Source organism: Camelus dromedarius, chromosome 15, assembly GCF_036321535.1.
Source record: "Camelus dromedarius isolate mCamDro1 chromosome 15, mCamDro1.pat, whole genome shotgun sequence".
Lineage (NCBI taxonomy): Eukaryota > Metazoa > Chordata > Mammalia > Artiodactyla > Camelidae > Camelus > Camelus dromedarius.
Genome location: NC_087450.1, coordinates 59,024,367 through 59,044,507, shown reverse-complemented (window position 1 = coordinate 59,044,507; position 20,141 = coordinate 59,024,367). Strand labels below are relative to the sequence as shown.

At 49.1% G+C, this 20,141-nt stretch overlaps 1 long non-coding RNA gene across 5 annotated transcripts in view; it reads right to left on the bottom strand.

The window, feature by feature from the left end:
• Positions 1 to 19,566, bottom strand: part of LOC135323089 (uncharacterized) — a 33,502-nt gene extending 13,936 nt beyond the window's left edge. For 2 of the 5 annotated variants that reach the window (XR_010384291.1, XR_010384292.1), the window contains exon 1: positions 18,748 to 19,566. This is a non-coding gene — a long non-coding RNA (uncharacterized LOC135323089). Of the gene's footprint in view, positions 1 to 2,806; positions 3,858 to 3,884; positions 4,891 to 6,617; positions 6,825 to 18,747 lie in introns of those variants that run through there. The other 3 variants (XR_010384288.1, XR_010384289.1, XR_010384290.1) reach the window with 3 other exon arrangements.
• Between the last annotated feature and the right edge of the window lie 575 nt (positions 19,567 to 20,141).

Genomic DNA, 20,141 nt, shown 5'->3' with positions numbered 1-20,141 from the left:
TAGGAATTCCCTTCTGTCCTGGAAAGAACAATCTCCCAAGTCAACCTGAAACCCTGGTGTGAAAACACATGCAGGTGCGGCAGAACGAGTTTGCAGACTGCCCTTCCCCCGCCCCCCCCCCCCCAATGCCATCACCACACTGAAAAGCCTCTGCTAAGACACAGGCGGTGCTCAGGAGGTGCCAGTCGGGTGGTGCGAGCCTCCCCTTTACGGTTCTCTAAGTCGTTTGCATCTCTTTCCTTCTGCCTGTTTTTGGCCACTTTTCTGTTCTCTTGATCATTTCAGTACTGGCAGGAGGCAGCGAGAAGCACAAAGAGGTGATATTATTATGTCCCCCTTTTTTTTTCTAGTGGTATTTATGATAAAAGGCTTCAGGGGAAAGGGAGCTACATTTCTGAGCTGAAATGAGGGCTCTGAATATCCCCAGGGTTTTGATGATCCATGAAAGGGCTCGCCCCTATCTCCAGAGACATTTGATTCTAGCCAACAAGGACAGCCCAGAATCCTTTATTTCCCAAAGTGCTAGGCGTTTTGTGAAATACAAGAGGACCAAAGTTAGAGCCTCATCTCTCGAAGGAAACAAGGTGTGAGATAATTATGAACCATTAAGACAGGAGACAGGACCAAACGTCCCGATCGCTAGAACAAGTGTATCACAGAAACGCCGAGAGCAGGCTGCAGGTTCCTGAGCCAGATCTTTTTTTCTCATCCCCAGAAACATCGGGGCTGATGAGAATCAGCCTGGAGTCTTGACTTTCCCCCTTCCCGATGCAGGGAACACCTGGGACAGCAACAAAGCAAGGTGCAAAAACGGTGGTGACAATAAAGACAGCCCAAGGTTTGCTCCTAACGATTCTCTGAGACCCCTGGGTGTCAGGTCAGCACCAGAATGAATGAATCCCTCAGGTCCCAGATCTGAAGCCCCTGACCTGGGACCCATCAAGCCATCCCCCGGAGACCTGGAGGCCCCCAACAGTCACCCTCTGGTCTCTGCCCTCCAAAGAACTCCACGTAGGGCACTTGGCCAGAGTGGAAACTTGGTTCAAGTTTGAAATTGAATTCTATGATGTTCGTAGATCGTAATACAGCGCAATTTTTCCTTGTTCTCTTTGCACGTAAGCTGACCTGCTGCACTGAAGCTATTACTTAAAACAAAGGCGGATGATTTATAGCCAGACTCTCCCTCATAAATCACACCCGCAGCGTGGCGCTGGGGCCCCCAGGCGAGGCGGCACTTGCCTTTTATAAATGCCTGGGGTGAGCGCCGACGGGGAGACTGCCGCCCGCGGCCCCGGCCCCCGCCCCCCCGTCCGCCCCACGTTCACCCTGTCCTGGCTCGTGACATCTGCAGGGACTTCAGACCCGGTTTTGCAGGCCTGCCACTTGGGTTCTGTTCTGTTTTTTTATTTTTCAAATGAAGAAATGTCAAAATTAAAATCTATGGCTCCGCTGCCTGGACTTTGCCAGCCACAGAAATACAGCCGTGCCACTTGTCCCCCGCCTGCAGTCACAGCTCCTTCCTGTCGCCCTCCTGGGACAGGGATGGAGGCAGAAGTCTGGACTTCACAGGAGCTGGAGCACCGGGGGCAGGAGGCGCTCTCGTTTGGCAGAGGAAGCTGGTGGAAACCCACAAAAGCCCCCTCTCCCCGAAATGCCCTGTGAGGGGCTGGGTGAGAGACACTCTCAGTCGTTGTCATGACTCCTGCTTCCGCCCAGCGCCGGCGGGGTCTCCGGGAAGCCAGGCGGAAGACTGTCCGGGAAGTAAGGATGCGGCTGCAATGCCTGGGAGAGCGGCTCAGATGCAGGGCAGCCCCTGCCAGAACCGCCTGGCGGAGGATGTGGCGTCGGGGGAGAAAAGGGTGACACTGTGTTCTCATAGCCCAGGGTAGTGACAGCAGGTCCCTGCATCCAGATCTGAAAATATACTTATCTTTCGGGAAGGCCTGAGGACACACAGCAAGCTGGAGCTCTGAGATCCCGCAAGAACCCACCTGCACTGCCTTCTTGCAGATGCTACGGTGGGAGGGGTGGGCTACCTGTGGGCTTCTCCCTCCTGATGAGGGGGTGGGGACCCCCCACCTCGGCCACCACTGAGCCCTGTCCCTTAGGCAAGAGGTCTAACCTCCTTAGGCCTTGTTTTATCAGGCGTATGGGTTCTGTTTTAACTGCCTCCTAACTCTAAAGTTGAAATATTCTGATGTTTATGTGGTCAAGGAAGATGGATGTTATTAGACCAGTGTTGCCCAGAGAACGTTCCAGAAAACCAGCTAAGGGTGGTGTAGACCAAAATCCTTGGGAAGTGCTAGGTTTCCTTACAAAAGGCCTTCTCAGAAGCTTTTTCAGGTCTCCCCCTTTGATTATTTTATAGGGATTTTTCTTTTAACTTACAAAGAATGACATCATCATTACATAAACAAACAACATGAGGGTTTAGAAAATAAATATTAATAATCTCATCTTCTCTACTCCAACCCCGCCCCCAAAAGGTTTGGTAGGTCTCCACATCCTCTAGAACTTTCATAGATCATGACTCTTGGAGGGGGCAGAGCAAGAAAAGCGTCCCTAGATTGTTGGACCCCAGCACCCTTTTCCACGGAGCACCGCACAGGGCAGCATCCTGTGGGAATACAGCTCTGTTCCACATATGAAGGGAGATTTTGAACGAGGGTGCAGATCCGCTTGTGATGGAATAGAATTCTTTCCCCTAATTTACAAGTTGGCCAACAGATATAATGCTGTTCGGCTTCCAGACCACAGGATTCTTTCATTCTTAGTAAGATTTGGGGGAATCTTTTAAATCACCTACCTGCCTTCTCTGGAGGAGGCTCTCAGAACTGGCTTGAAGGGGTCCTGTCCACTTGGGCTGTCACCTCACCTGTGTCCTCGGGGTCTTCCTGCATTAGGGTGAAGATGGTGTGATGCCAAACTATCTCTGCCCCTGAACCAAGAGGCTTGAAAAAGATGACACTTTTATCTTTATACCCCCTGTTCCTAGAGCAGCCCTGATTCATAGCACATCCTTGGTCATCCTTGGCTGGACTTGTGGATGAAAAGAATATGACTGGGAACACTGGAGCCCTGGAGGGCTGGGCGACCCACCCCAGGTCAGGTCATGGTGGGACTCCCTGGGCTCCAGCTTACACACGCCAGCCGTGCTTTCATGGAGTGAACAAGTCCTAACAGAAGGATGACATGCAGGTGGAGACGCCAAAACCAAAACCAAAACTAAAATCCAAACAATCATAATGACAAAAATCTTTGCAATAAAATCCAGGAAAAAAAATTTTAAGTGATCCCCAGAACTGTACTCTGAGCCAAACTACAGAGCACCTGCCTTGACTCACCCTCCTCAGACACGCATGTTTATGTCATCTACACACAGATCTGCAGAGAGAAGGCACGTAGCTCATAAGGTTCAAGTGCATTTCAAGATGCACTCAGTACTTGGCAGTAACACAAAGGCTGTTCTTGTGAAGTGTCTATGGAGAAAATTGCCAAAATTCAAGACTAAATTCACAGACAAAAATTCTTGGTGTCAGGGCCTCATTCCAGATATAACACAAACTCTGCACAGTTGAGTGTCCAGTCAGTGCAAACCAGGCTAATGTATACAGCAAGATCATTTGTAAACTTCAGCTGAATTAAAGCCATGTTCACACTTTACAGGATGCTGTGGGGTGGGCCCTCTGGGAAGGATTTACACGTCACTCCACTGCACGGGGAGCAGCCCATGGAGACGGCAGGCAAGAGTGTATCTTATCAGCTTTACTGGGTTCATCCAATAGCAACGGGTTCATCCTTCTTGACTGTCCATTTTTATGTTTGGTTGTTTGTTTGATTCAGGCAATATTTTTAGGCTAAAAAAAAGAAAGATGTTTAATTACAAAGGTCTTCTATAGTCAAAATATTCTACAAATTTTTAAATTTATCTCACCTCTTTTTTCTAATTATTTTAAGGAGTCTGTAATTAATATGCATCATAGGAAGACTTTGCATCTTCCTGAGGGAGAAAAGTAATAATAATTGTGTAAAAGACAGGCTGCCAATGCAACGATTAGCAAAGGAAAACAGGCAAAATTCAAGGACACATGAACCTAAGTTGCAGCCTGTTTTCATAGAATACTTTTCATTGCATTTTCCCACCCATCATAGAAATTTACTGTTAGAGAATTTCCTCCTTGAAGGATAGGAGCTAAGCCCTGCGTTTAGAAGAGGACTGAAGAGCTTTGCTATCATTCTTGGGGTTTTTTGTTGTTGTTCATTAAGAGCCACTGACTTACAGAAATACGTATTAAAAGCTATAAACATGTTTGAATCAATTCCTTTGGGTTGGATTTGCAGAGCTTTTTAGAGATAAAAATTATAATAATTGGACTTATTGCCTTTATTTTTTGTTTGCTTTGGGGGGTGAGGGAAAGTAATTAGGCTTAATTATTTATTTCTTTTTAGAGGAGGGGCCGTGGATTGAACCCAGGACCCTGTGCACGCTGAGCACGCGCTCTACCACTGAGATATACCCTCCCCTCCGGACTCATTGCCTTTAAAATGAAGAATGGGGCACATGAAATGATTTCAGTAGAAGGTGCAAACTGTAGGCAAGCCTGTGTGCTATGCCTGGTCCACTGTAGATGAGGAGGGAAGAAAGGGGGAAATAGACGAAAAAGCAATGAGAAAAAGAGAGGAGGAGGGGATGGGCGCAGGAAAGAGGGGGAGGAAATATAAACTCAGGGGCCAGACGAAACCAGCAAGTCCAACAGCAGTGGAGAAGGAAGGCCTCCTTGAGACGGTGACGTTTGCCCCAAGACCAGAGTCTTGAGAAGGAACGTTCTCAGCAGATGACACAGCAAACAAGGGCCTCACAGCAGAAATGAGCCTGGCCTAGTCGAGTGGCTGGAACACACAGATAAAAAGTCAGAGGCTCAGACGGCAGGCAGATCACGTAGACCTTCTGAGACCTGGGGAGGTGGGGGAGGGTGAGTTTAGATTTTTATTAAAAATGCAATAAAAGTCCATTGAAATATTTCAAGCAGAGGGGTGATATGCTCTGCTATATAGTTTTTAAAAGGTCATCTGGCTGTTTGGGGGGAGAGGAATTCAGATGGGAAAGAATGGATGCAGAAAGTTCAGCTCAGGATGAAGAGGCAATAACCGTTACGCGAAAAAGAGCTGATGCTGGTCTGGCCCAGGGCACTAACTCTGAAAATGATGGGGAGGGTGGGATTGGAAAGACACTTTGGAAGTGAAGCTTTAGACTTGTTGTTAGATTTGATGTGAGGGGGGAAGGAAACAGACAACCCAAGAAGAACCCGGGGTTTTGGGACTAAGTAACTGGGTGGGTGGTGGTGTCGTTCATGCGAACGAGCAAGACTAGAAGACAGGTCTGAGGAGTGGAAAAGCTGATCACGCGCTGGGTTTTGGCGAGTTAATTCTGAAATGACCATGAGACAGCCAAGGGGAGCTGCGGTGCCGATCATCAGGTACGTGAACCTGAAACCCCTTGGCAGGATCTGAAAGAGGTGGACTTGTTCCCCGCCACCACGCACCGGCTCGTTCAGTCTGATAAGGTGAGGTACACAGAGAAAATATCCCCACTTTCCAGGGGGAACACGGAGCCTCAGAGAGATCGAGTTGGTGCTAATAAAGGTAAATCACTGAGGGCAGAATCGCCTCCTCCACATCCAGTGCCCTTTCCCCCACGCTGCACGGACACTGAGGAACACACTGGCCATAAGGAGAGAGTGGCTAAGCGTCGTCTGAGATTAGCCTATCAGAAATTTACTATTTTGATTATACAGCTGTTGATTTAAAGTTTAGGTGCCAAAGCCGATAACCACCTTTGTTAAGCTATACTAGCAGATGTCCATCACCCCTTTTCTGAACTTAAAACCAGTCAAGTGCCTATAAAATTGTCTAAGACTTGGAAATGGACCCAAAAAAGATTTCTGGTGTCTTGTCTAGTTCAACATTTAGATTTTCTCCAGTTTTTATTGTTTTTGAGGCATTTTACGATAGTTGTAGAACTAGAAATAGTTGTAAGAAACTAATAGGATATCAAATGATTCTTTTCCGTAGAAATTCAAATTGTGTTTAGTGGTGATGGCAATTGATTACTGCTCTGTGGATTTTGGTCAATTTTGCATCTATTTGTAAAATCACCAGTGTTCCTGATTGCCTCTGTGTGTGTTTTGAATTCTCTTTGAAGCGGTTGTAACATTTAACTGGTTCCTCCACTAACTGATGAGTTAAATAAAATCTCTGACAGGCATTCATTTGTGTGTGTCTAAGAATCAAGATTTTAACCCTTTAAAAAATTGTTCCTTTAACATAGGACTACTTTTAATCCCAACAGTTATTTTTAAAGGAATATCCTCCTCAGTTTTCACAAGAATTTGTTCTTGTGAAAAGAAATTATTTAAATTTTAGAAACCAATTTTGACACTTTAAAAATATGGGTCTATCTACCAGAAGATAACTAGTGAGACTTTCTGATACTGAACAGAGTTTGTAGACAGATTAAGGCTTCTGTAGCCCACAGGTCATGGATGCTATATCCAAACCATTATCTATGTGATTTTGACCCTTTTGTAACTGAATGTCAAAAGCTATTTGCTACGCACCCCACGCACCACCCTTCTCCATGGACACACATCCTTCTTTGTCAGGGTGAGAATATCAGTCCTCTGCAAAGCACCTCCTCTTTGTTCAGCCAAGAGTCTCTGGAGGGTCTCCTTTAGGACCTAATGAATATTTTGCTTTCAAACAAAAGCAAATGTCTCCTCCCACTTGGTATGAGGAATTGGCCACTGAAAATGGGGTTGAGATATCTGTAAAAAAGAAAAAAAAAAAAAAGCCCAAAGCTTATTGAGAAAATAAAATACAGAGCCAGACGTGCAAAATTAAGGATCTGTCAGAAAGAACAGTGGTGGTCCTGAGACCTGTAAGAAAAGATTTCAAGGGTCCTGAAGAACAATTCAGCAGGGAGTCATTGGGAGTCATTCTTTTTGGTGGCCTGGGCTCAACACATGACCTGGAGGCTTTTTCTGGTGCGGGGGGAGGGTGCGGGGGGCTGGGGCTGGGCTGGCACAGCTTGTGCTGGTAACTCCTCGGAGCGTGGCACCCAGGCCCTGAGTCCTGCTCCAGGGAAAGCCCAGTGAAGCCAGTCTCTGTGAACTAAGAGAGCTGTACCTTGGGAGGCCACCCACGGACCATCACCCCAGCCTGCGCAGGGGGGGAGAACACTGAGCATCAGCGCGTCATGGACAGGCATATGCAGGGCTGCACAGGTGGGTTGCACCAGCGACACCATGTTGTAGTCAGGGACAGCTGCAGGAGCAACTTCCCCGTTCCCTCCAGGGCTGACAGTTGGAAGCAGGACTGACTGAACCTCTTGGGACGAAGTAACCCCTGCTCCCCAAGTTTATGCAACTTTGGAGGCTACCTTCAAGAGGCATACGCACATGTAACAAATTGATTGGAAATGTAAAAGTGATGTTTCCAAAATTGTATCTGAAGGGGTCGAAGGTTATACAGGTCACACTGGTTCTTCTCTGATCAAACTCCCCTCTTATGCTTTGCCTCGAAATGGATAATCAAAAAGTCAGAATGGAGGAAAAAAATAGAAGTCAAATACTCTTAACAGCTTTTTCACTGCTTCAAGTGCAACTTCTGCCCCTTCTCGGGGATGAGGGAGTGAGAAGGTCAGGAAAGATCATCTGTGCTTCAATGCACCACTTTGGTGACGCAGGAAAGATGTGAGCCCGGGGCCCCAGCCCACCAGATCAGACAGCCCTGGTGCCAGGGCCTCAGACCCAGGCTACATCCCGGCATTAAGACCAGCACTCAGGGCAGTTCCACCAGCTCGGAACTTGGGACAAAATCTCTGGAAAACTGTAGTTGAAGGAATCTTTGCTTCTGATGACAAGAGGTCTTATGAGGACCAATGAGATGAGGCTGCAGACAAAGACTTTGGGTTCTAGAGGGAAAGGTCCTGAGGGAGTCCACAATGAGCCAGCCTTTCAGACAGGTGAGCATCCCAAGTGAGAAGCCCCAAAATAGAACCCTGGGGCTGGGGGCTCCCACTACAGTTTCACTTCCACGTTGCACTTCCCTGTAGACCTGGTGGCTCCTGAAAGGGCCCCAGAGTGGGACGGCTGGTGGCCAGGGCCCTCAGCTTCTCTGCCCACCTGCAAACACACGTTGCGGAGGAAGTTCAAGCACAGACTTCACCAGGAGGAAACTGGCTTAAAGCAAGAAATTCTTATCAACACTACCGCCCGTTTCACACAGACTCAGCCTCCAGGTCGGGATCAAAGTCCCCTTTGTTTCCTTGGGGTTTTCCCAGTGTCCTCCTATCCTCAATCTCTATACAACAAAAAGAAACTGAGTAGTTCACTAATACCAAATACTAAGTGGTTCCTTAATATCAGCAAGATCTATTTCAACAATCCTTTCCCTAAAAAATACAAAAGCAGGAAAATAAAATAAAACAAAATAAAATAAATGTGTAGATAAATAAGGAAGTGAAGATCAGATGAACTGATTTGAGCACCAATGCTCATTGCTACAACTCCCTTCACTGCTATAAAACTGTCAGGGGGTAAGAGTAAATATAAACATGAAAACCTAATTTCTACTTTCAAAGGACTTCAGTTTATTAGGCACTAAATTATATTTTTTATTTTTAAATTTATCTTCTGAAAATTAAATAATGCCTGTTCGGTTTTGAATCGTGGATAAAATGTTCATCCAATAACTCATTAAAAATGTTCTATGAACACCTAAAAAAATATCTAGACTTTTAGGGGAATATAGAACTTAAAGCTGGGTAACTTTGTAATAATTAAAACAAGTCAAATGCCGTTAGCTAACCATCTTCCTTGGATATCTGTCTGGAGGAAAGGGAAACGAGGCTATTTTTAGCATTTGTATCTGTCCTAAATCTATCCAAACAGATAGGACAGGGAGCAGTAGATATAAGCACTTAATTGTGAGAAACGTCCTTGGCAAAGAAAGATCGTGTTAGGAACCGAACAGGAGAAGAGAGACCAAGAGAACAAGACAGGATGGCAGACAGGAATGAATTCCTTCCTCCTCGGTCAGTCATTTAAACTCCCCCCTGTTGGCAGTGAGGGAAAGTCACTGCAGTGCTATAAATAGAAACTGAGCCGTCAGAAAATACAGAATCTGAACCTTTTACATTCTCCAGCACTAACCGGGGTCCACATCCACACCGTCCTCCCAACATGGATAGAAAAAAAAGCGACATGAAACATATTCCTCTATGTATTTCTGTGCCCACTTTTGTTGTGAGATTATTTAAATGAAAAGAAAGGAATTGTGGCACCATAGAGAACTAGCAGGCTTAACTGGAGAAGGAGGGGCCAGCCAGGCATATTAATCACTTTGAAAATCTTGGGTCACAGAGCACAAGCACAGAATTTTTCATTTATTCCCTCCTTCCTTCCTCTGTTCCACTGTGGGCAGCTGACATGCAGAGGAGAGAGAGACACACAGAACAAACAGCCACGTGAAAATGCAGCCGGTGACAGCCGCCGCAGAGCCAGCTGATAAGCATCCACACCCCGGCTCCTTCAGAAGGGACAGAAACAGTTGAAGCCACAGAGAAGCTGTGAGTAGTATTTAACCCCTATTTTTTCTAATTCTTTTTTTTTTTTTTTTCAATTCTCTCTCCTGAGGCCTAGGTAGAACACAAAACTGATTCTGGGTGAGCAGTGAGAACAGATTCAGGGACATGGTCCGGACCTTGGTCACTGGGCTGGATTCACACCTGGTGGAGAGGCCAGGGTCCGCCTCGCTCATGGACACGACAACAAGCAACAGAACAGTGGCTGTAACTGACTAGGTGCCGGGCACTTCCTCGCCTGCCGAAGGTGGCCATGTAAATTTCCCTTGTACAGTTGAGAAATCCGACGCTGTGAGGGGTTAACTAGCCGCTCAGGACACACAGCTACTCAGTGGTGGGCATAGACGGTGCAGCCAGGCCTGCACAGAAGACGTTTACTAAATGAGGAGGGGTGAGAGAGGTGAGCTGGGCTCAGCCAGAGGGAATTCCAGGGGAAGGGCATGGGGCAAGCTAGGAGTGCCCAGCTGGCCCTGGAAGCAGGAGTGGCAGGGATGTCTGGACACCAGGTCGTGATGATGAGCTGAGGGGCCCTGGATACTCAGTAGCTTGCGTGGACCTTTCATTACTTCCTTCCTCTCGGTACCTAGAAGAGGCTACTTGCAGGAAAAGGCTGGATTTTCTTTCTAGAGAATGCAGCACATGATTGGTTTTGTCTTCAAAGCTTGCCAACAGCAGGACAAGGTTCCAGCTCCCTTACAGAGCCCAAGCTGGAAGTGGCTCAGAGGCCCTGCTCAGAGGTCTCTGACACCACCCATCAGCAAAGCCCCTGAGGCCAGGGAGTTGGGCAGAGCCAGGAGGGGCAGCTGGGACTGGAATAGAGAAGCTGCTCTTGGCTGAGAGGTCAGCCCCTCAACAAGGACCCGAGGCCCCTCCCAAAGGGCAAAGAAATGGGAACCTGCTGTGGGCCCTCAAAAACTGTCACATCTGGCCAAAACAATCAAGAAAGCCCTTCTAGAATGTAGCCTGGTGCAACCATTATGTAAAACAGTGTGGAGATTCCTTTAAAAACTAAAAACAGACTTACCATATGATCCAGCAATCCCACTCCTGGGCCTATATCCAGAAAAGACAAAAACTCTAGTTCAAAAAGATACATGAACCCCAATGTTCATAGCAGCACTATTTACAATAGCCAAGACATAGAAGTAACCCAAATGTCCACTGACAGATGAATGGATAAAGAAGCTGTAGTATATTTATACAATGGAATACTACTCAGCCATAAAAAAGAATACAATAATGCCATTTGCAGCAACATAGATGGACCTGGAGATTGTCATTCTAAGTGATGTAAGCCAGAAAGAGAAAGAAAAATACCATATGATAGCACTTATAGGTGGAACTAAAGAAAATGACACAAAAGAACTTATTTACAAAACAGAAACAGACTCACAGACATAGAAAACAAACTATGGTTACCAGTGGGGAAAGAGGGTGCAGTGGAGGGATAAACTGGGAGTTCAGGACTTCCAGATACTAACTACTATATATAAAATAGATGAACAACAGGGTCCTACTGTATAGCACAGGGAGCTATATTCAATACTTTGCAATAAACTATAATAAAAAAGAAAATGAAAAGGAATATGTATGTGTATAACTGAATGCCGTCCGACAGAAATTAACACAACATAGTAAACTGACTACACTTCAATTAAAAAAAAAAAAGAAGAAGAGGAAGAAAGCCCTTCTATGCAACAGACAGAATGTCCAGGGAGAGGGTCCTCCTGGGCAACCCTCCTAAAAGTGGCCAAGGAGGGTCTATGTGCGCCCCACCCCAAGCAAATTCTCAGATACCGGAAGCCCCTCGGGGGGTGTTCCACCGGGAGCATGTGGCCGGAGCAGACCGGAACTTCCGAGTCTTGTCTCTGCTAGTGGGAAGGCAGGGTCCCCAGGACTCAATTAGATGCAACCTAATTCTTTCAGGCCCAAACAGGGCTCAAGCTCCAGGACCAGGTCTGGCGGGGGGACAACACCTGTCCAGGAGGCCCCGCGATCCCAGTGTGCAGGTCACACCAGGCCCCACCGGCCAGGAGGCCATGGTCTGAGACAAGGCGGGGGCTTCAAGCCAAGCCCATCCTGCCTGCCTCTCCTCAGGGTCCTGGGCCCCTCGGATCCCACTCCACACCCTCTACTGGCCTTTTCTGTATTCTGGGGACCCTCTGTCAGCCCCACCTTCATCCACTTTATTCTTGCTTCCGGGAGGGTCCAGGCCTGGAAGGGCACAGTGGGACCCTTCTGAGCACCTTGTCCATCCCCTCCCCCAGGCAGCCCACTGAAGGGCCAGAGAAGGCCCCCTGGGGCGATGATTCTGGGGGGAGAAAGCACGACAGGGAGGATGGAGGGGCGAGGATTCAGCACTGCTTGACAGGAACAGAGTGCAGGGAGAAGGAGGTGCCCCTGAGAGCGCCCTCATCTCTGGGGAGACTGGGGTGCCCTCAAGAAGGATGGCCGAGGCCCAGGTGACATTTATGCAAAGAAATAAAATGCTGGCACAATCACTCCAGACACGAGTTAGATCCAGACCCCTGCTGCCCACTTTTGAGGGGGCCAGTTCCTTCCCGAGTGACCACCTGCCCTTGGCATCTCCCTCGTGCTCTGGGTGTAATCACTTCAGAACGCCCTGGAGCAAGGACATCAAAGCCAATTACAAGTTATACTGGGGGAAGGGAAAAAAAAAAGGTTAATTTTTTTTTAAGTATTTCCAGGAAAGAGCTCTACCTCGATCTGAAGGGGAAGAAAGTAAGAGAAGAAAGTCGCGCTCTCGATAAAACTGAGCACGGCCTTCCCCTACATCTGATCTCTTCACACCGACTTTGCAGTCCGTCCTGAAACAGGGCATTTCATAGCCTGAAAATTAAAGTGATCATTTCATCAGCGCTTGCTGACACGTCCTCCAAGACAGAGGGGATGGAGGGCGGTGCTGAGACAGGGCTGGGCTCGGGCCGGGGTCGGCCACAGGATGCTCCCAACATCAGGAACCGGCCGTCCTGGGCCTCGTCTTCCCCGTGTGTGACACAGAGGTAGACGTCCCTGTCCTGCAGGGTCCTCGTGAGGCTGGCGAAGCCCATGATAAGCCTAACAGCCAGCTCCGCTCGGCCTCGCCCCGCGGCCGGGGCTCATCCAGCGGCTCCCCGCGCTGTTAACCCGCGAACCACACACAGCCGCCTCGGCCGGACGATGGGCAGTCCCCACTTGGCAGAGCCTAGCTTCCTGGAGCCTCCCGAGGAAGAAGGCAATGCATCTCTTCCTAGAAACTCCTGCACAAGACCGTTTCGAGGGTAAAACGGTTTGAAATTCTAAGACAGAAGCCAATATTGAGCAAATAATAATCATAAGGGAACACAGGTCCCCTCCACCGGAGGCACAACCACAGAAGACCTGCTCCTGCACGTATCTGCCTCGCCAGCCAATTCAAAGACCTGGAGTCCCGGACAGACTCCGCTCACCTCCAAAAGCACAGCGCTTCAAACCTGGGGCTCTTTGACCGCCCTGGGAAATCAGGATTTTATTTAAATTGTGGCTAATCCCAAACTCCCAATTTACCCTTGGGATCAGCAGGTACAAACTGCTACATACAGAGCAGGTAAACGACAAGGTCCTCCTGTAGAGCACAGGGAGCTATACTCGGGATCTCGTGAGAGCCTATAATGAAAAGAACGTGAAAAAGGATATATTTGTACATGTATAACTGAGTCCCCGTGCTGTACACCAGAAACTGGCACAATGTCGTGAATCAACTACACTGCAATAAAAAAAAAATTACATAAACAAATAAATAAATAAGTTGTGGCTGCTTCCTTGGCCGTCAACCCATCCTGGCTTCAGCTTGTCTTTCCTTCTGGGGGAGCAGCCCCTCGCAGGCAGGGCTGTGTCACACTCCCTCCCAGTCTCCACAACAGGGAGTCTGTATTCCACACTCAACAAATATTTGCTGGTTTTTGAAACTTTACTGGAAAGTACTGAAGAGCCCCAGAATGAAGGGAACCAACACATTGGAAACTTCTTTGGGAGAAACTCATGTTTGCAAAGAAAAGAGGATCTTCCTTTAAATATGTTAAATAAGTTCTTCACGTGGAGATGCAAAAAAAAAAATGGTGCTGATAGACTTGCTCAATTCAGGGTTGCCATAAACCTTCTATTTGTTAGGAAAAAAAAAAAGAAAAAAAAGAAAAAGAAACCCACGCATTATCTGTGAAGAGCCGTGAAAGGAGGTGTGCTTGCAGACATGCCAGCACCTTCTGTGCGTTTGCTCCAGCTGCTAAGCTGAGGGTATCATCTTCCAGAACCGGGGACAGGAAGGCTCCCCCACCTCGGTGGCCCGGAGCTCCAACCGCAGGCTTCCCTGGGTTTCCGGCTGGAGGGTCAGGTCTGGGGGAGTCTGCGAGGTCTGCAGGGTCACTCTGCAGAGGATCTGGGCACCGAGAACCTCCCCCAGGGCTTTGCAGGAGCCTCGGGAGGCCTCTTCTCAAATCAGTGTGGGAATCAAATGAGAAAAAAGGTTTCGCGGGCAGATGTCCCTGCGAGAGGTGACCAACCTAGTTCCTAGGATGTGGATGGTGGGTAACCCCAGACGGATGGACAAGGGAGAGGAATGGGGATAGTTCAGCAGGGAACGAAGAAGGCAGCATTATCACCTCACAGCTGGGTCACGGGCCACAGGGGACTGTCCACCGTTGGCCACCACTGGAACCAGCCAACCCACCTGGGCCTGGCCCTCTAGGCACGCCCAGCTGGCCCAGAGCTCCTCCACCATCTCGCATTTTGCCTTTTAGGGGGAGCCACTCCCAGCCACCAACCCAGGTGTTAGCATAATGACTAACCTAGGGTCCCGAAGACTGAGGTCCTGGCCCCCCTCTGCCTCTACTTAGTGTGAGACTCAGGGCCTCAGTTTCCCCTTTCGTCCCATGAGCTAGTTGCGTTTGAAGCCCCCAAGTTTCCCATCAGCAATCATCCCCCTAAATCCAAGGTAGACACCCTGGCGTTCTTAGCACGAAAACAGCTTCCCCAAAACACCCATCGTGAGGGTTAATTGTATGTGTCAACTTGACTGGATCACGGGGTGCCCAGACTTGGGGGCTGGAAGATTACTTCTGGATGTGTCTGTCGGGGTCTTTCCAGATGAAATCAGCATTTGAATTGGTGGACTCGGTAAAGCAGTGGTGGGGGGGGTGCTTCATTTATTTCACTGAGGGTCTGGGGGCGGGGAGACGTGGGCCCTTTCGGCCTGACTGCTGCCCTGGGACGTCGCTCTCCCCTGCCCTTGGTGGTCCTGGACCTCTGGCCTTCAGACTCGGATTGAACCACGCCACCAGCTCCCCTGCGTCTCCAGCCTGCAGGGATCATGGGACCCTGTAACTGCACAAGCCAATTCCTTATAGCAAATAAATGAATAAATTCTTTAAACTAATTCAGAGAAGAAGAAAGACAAGGCAAAGGCTGTGACTCCCCCAGCCCGGGCTCAGGAGTCCGGCTCTGGGAGCTGCCCCAGCTCCACAGCCAGAAACGCCCACTCCAGGGGGACTGGCTTCTCCAGGCCAATGGTGTCAACCGCCCTCCTGGGAGGGTTCTCCCTTCCTCACAGCATCATCAGGGCCTGTGAGTACAATTCTCATTACGGTTCATTTAGAGGGGAATAAAAACATTAAACATGTGTCCTGCAACGCTGCGCTCTAGCAGGAAATTGAAATGCCCTTTTTTCTGGCACCGAGGAGCACCCGGCGGACGGAGCCTGAGACCCCAGAAGCCAGCTGTCCCGGGCGGCCTCTCCAGTCGGCGTTCTGCGTTCACGTTCTGCGGCGACACTTAGGATCTGAGCAACACAGGACTTTTATTGTCTGCCTCTCTAAATCTGCCCTGCCGTAACTTAAAAAAAGATGCTACAGCATCTCTATAAAACTATTTGGTTTTAACTAGGTTGTTAAATCTGTTTGCTGAAGTCAGCTCTCAGGCATTAAGAACTCCAATGGCACGGGGTGTCAAGGATAAATACTGCAGACCGTGTGTGGCACTGGATGAGATTTATTTTGCAAACATTGCCAACCCCAAAAAGGAGATTATATGTTTCGGAAGATAGGGCACCATCCTATGAGCGATGTTCATTTAGATTTCTTTTTTTTACACCAAAGGGCATTAAGTCTCTTCATAAATATTAACTAAAGTTTGTTGCAGAGCATAAGCTCCCAAGTAGGGGGGCCAAGGGGCAGACTGGGCCCCCAGGTACGGACTGTGCCTTCCCCACGGAGAGCTGGCCTCTCCCTCCCATGTGACATAAACCGTCTGCTTTCATGATTCCTGAAGAGTTAGGAAACATTTAGAGTCAGCCCATCCGTATTTTTAATTGTGTCTCTCACGGTAGCTGCTTCTTTGGTGGCAACTAAAATATTCAAATACCTAATCAGTGATGCTTTTTTCCCTTCCTGTGACTTATATTTGTGACACCGTAGCCGTTTCGAGGATGCCAAACCCTTACAGCTGTTTGTTTATAAAAGTAAGAAGAAACACGAGCCTATCACGTGCATTTCTAAAATTTACTTTATTTAAACCAAGGGCAGCTTTGCCGTCTGCCCCCAGGAGACATTTGATGATGTTACTTTCTGTTGTCGCTCCTGGGGTTGAGGGGTGTGGCAGCACCTGGCAGAGGCCGGGGAGGCTTCTAGACATCCTGCAGGGCAGAGGACAGCTCCGCAAGCAGGATTCATCCCTCCAGGAGTGTCCGCAGTTCCAGGGGCAATGAAATCTGATACATCAACAAGAACGCTCCTTCCCACAGAAAATGGGAGAGAGGGCTCCCGTACTCGAGAGCTTTGAAGGCACCGGTGCTTTGCTGAGATTATCTCATTCAATCCTGCTTCTATTTGAAACAATCTTTTCTAATACGACCTGAAATTTTGTGTTCTACAAAATCCATGTGTGATCAAAAATTGTCAATGACCTAAATCCAACCAAAAATGTTCCGCCTACATCTCATTTGACCTCTGGGCAGCATTCAGCCCTGCCCACCTCACTTGCATCTTGGAAACCTTTGCTGACTGGCTGATGCTGCCTCTCCAACCTCCAGCCTCCCCTTCTCTGCCACTTTCCCAGACCTTCCCCAAGCCAGTTGATGCCAGAGCCCTTCGAGGCTCAAATCCAGACCCTCTCCTCCTCTCCTGGTGGGCTCTGTGCCTGGAAAAGCTTGGCCACACCTCCCACCACGGACAGCTCAGAGCACAGGATTCCAGCCCCAAACTCTCTGTACTCCACATTCATCCCACTGCCCGCCTGACTGTCCTCTCCTCAGGGCATCTCAAAGGCAACTCGGTGAAACGTAACTGAAGTCTCCCCCTCCCCATCCCTGCCCTCTTCCAGGCTCCCTGGCTGGCTGGGGCATGGCCCCCATGTACCCAATTGTGGGGCTGGAGCCCACGGTCAATCTCTCCGCTTCCCTCTTCCCAAGGCCCGTAACCAAAGCATCACCCAACCTTGTGGTTACTTCCAAAATACTTTCAAACCCATCCACTTCCCTCCAATCTCTGTACCACACCCTTGCACAAATTGCCACTGGCTCTAACCTGGACCCCCGCGGGAGACCCCCTCCTAGACCACCAGCATCCCTCTGCTTCCTCTCACCTGGAGCCACCATGGCCTTTTTAGATGCATGTCACACCCTGATCACCCCAAAGCACCTGCACACTCGCACACATGCAGAAACGTACTCCTGGCTCTCCAGTGCTCTCAGGGTAAAGCACAACTTCTGACCTTGGCCTGTGAGACCCTTTATGTTCTGGTCCCCACCTTCCCTGCCAACACTTTGGCCTTTCAGTGCCCCCGCTCCCCGTGACTGCAGGGCCTTTGCACATGCTCTTCCTCTACCCGGAGCACCCTCTCCTCCCCCCATCAGCTCTTACCCATACTTCAGATCGGCTCACCCTCACTTCCTCCAGGACGACTCTGCCCTCTCCCTGGCCTGTAATGTCCTCTTCGAGCATCGTGATCCAGGCTCCGAAGCACCCACCCACTTGTGATTTTATGTGTTTTACATGTGTCATTGTTCAGCTGTCCTCTGTGTCTCCATCAAGTACAAACAGCTTGAGGGCAGGGAAACTGGGGTCTTAGAGACGTTAAGTAACTCAGCCAGCACCGATGAGTAAGTTCAGATGCTGTCTGACTCCTTAGGCCACTGTTCTCTTAAGGACGTGGAATTGCAGTTAAAGACGTGTAAATATCTAAACTCTGGTTTGATCTAAATAGCACCTCGATCACAGACAAATCTTCTAAATGGAACAAATGAATGAATGAATGACTTACGCTCTCCATTTGCCTGCCTGTCAGATCCTGATCTACGTTTACAGTTTTCAAAATTTAAGAACTGGCTGCCTAGAGAGAAACATCCCCACTTCCACAATGTCCCTTCTGATCCAGCGCGCCCTGTTTGACGAGCGTGCCCCTCCCTCCGTCAAGAGCCAGAAAGGCCGGTGCTACATCCTTGCCTCTTCTCAGCGCTCAGCCCTGGTTTGGGAAGGAGGGAACCGCTTAGCCTTCAGAGCAGGCACGTCTCTTGTTCAGGCCTGACAATCACGGGGCCCTTTTTGTGGTGTCAGTTTTATGAGGATACATGCTTTTAAAGTAAGGCTTAGCGTAAGCATTAATAAAAAGAGTCACTGGCAGGCAGTAATTACTCTGGACCTGAGAACGCAGAAAGAACCACGGTGAAATCAAGTAGTTTTCATAAAGGGAAAGGGCAAAAACCTGGAAATACATATTTAGTAAAGAAATGGGATGAGAAGGAAAAAGAGCTCAAAAATGGAAGATACAGGAAAGCGAACAAAGACAAGACACTGCAGAAAAAGGAAGTTTTATGGTTTCGATTGGGACAGTGATACATGTCGACTGTCCAGAGACCGACCCAAAATGTGGCACCAGGTCACTGTAAAGGGGGGGTTGATAAATAGGTAGTTTTGCTCCAGTTTTCCATCCCTAAATTTAGCTTCGTTGCAGAACACAGCTCAAAGTCTTAAAATGCATTTCAGAGTAGCTTTATAAGGTTCTGAGCTGACTTCATTCACTTTGTCCTGCACTTTCAAATGTGAGAGAGATTTTGCAGAGCCCACGAATCATGTTACCTGTTAGGTGGGTAATTGATCTTAAATTCTTTGTTTCTGGGACGCCCAGTTGGATCACATTTAACTGTTCTGAAAAGAGTGCAGGAAGCCGTGGAGGGCCGTGCGTGGGGCGCCGGGGAACCAGACGCCCCACCCCGGCAGGCGCGGGGCTGGCGGGGCCGCACCAGGGCCGGCGTGAAGTCCCAGGCTCTGCACGGCGGGGATCAGCAGGCGCCCTGAAGACAGACGAGCAGGGAAGCCCTTAGCCACACCGACTGCTCGCAGCTCTCTTCTCTCTCCTCCCTCCTCCCATCCTCCACCCGCTCCCCGTGCTTGGCACACAGGAGGAAGCTGGCCACAGAGTCCTTTCAAACCGTCTCAACCAGACCCAGGAGGAAGCTCAGCTCTTCCCGGTAGCAGCTGAGTGGTGAGCTCACCCTCCCTGAGCGCCATTTCTTCACCAGCGAGATGGGATCGTAATGCCAGCAGGAGAGGCTGCTGTGAGGATCTACAGAGGTGACCCAGATCCCTCTCCCCGGACAGTGCCTGTCACGTTCCACCAGCCACTGCTCCTGGTCACCTCCCTTCACTCCAAGTTCACCCCGAGACTGTCCTGATGACATTTGCTGAGCCATCGCCTCCCTAGCGGAAAGCTCTCCTCCCTCCCCGTGGTCTCCAACAACCTCAGACCTGGGACTCCTCTTGCCTCCTGTGTACTTTGGGGCCTGACTTAGCTTTTAATGCCACAGGACCAGAATCACAGCTCGGTCGGGGTCCACCGCTCCTAGATCGTAAAGAGGCAGGAGTCACCAGAACCACCTCCTCACGTGTCAGGAAGCAGCTCTCCTCCCCAAGAAAATAAGGCTTATTGCAAAACAATCCAAAGCGATGCTTCCCCAGTGCCACTCGGGTGTATAATCTCATGCAAGTCTCTGCACCCAAATTATAATTTTTGAGAAGACAATGTTTCTGCTACTAAAGAATGCAATATCTCAGGCAATCAGAGAAAAGATCTAGGCAAACGTGTGGAATGAAAGCTTCATCCCAAGTTCTGAGGATGGAGCCAGGGAGTTGGGAGGAGCCACAGCACCCACAAAGCCACTTGTCTAAAGACCCCTCTTATTATACAGCCTGGACCCCCAGGTGCACACATGAAGGTGAAAAGGTGGAATGGGAAGAAGGGGAGGGAGAATCAGAGGTTCAAGTCTGCTGTGCAGGAGGGGACAGGGGATGGGCCAGAACTCACCAAACGTCCTCCCAGATCCCAAGCTCCTCATATGGCCGTACTTTCCAGCAGGTGATGGTTAACATCATCAGTGTGCGGACATGCCAAGACTCTTTGATTTCTCCACTCCCTGTGACTTGACACCTAACTTTCCTTCCCTTTCTAGAACGTTGAAGGGCGCTACTGCTGA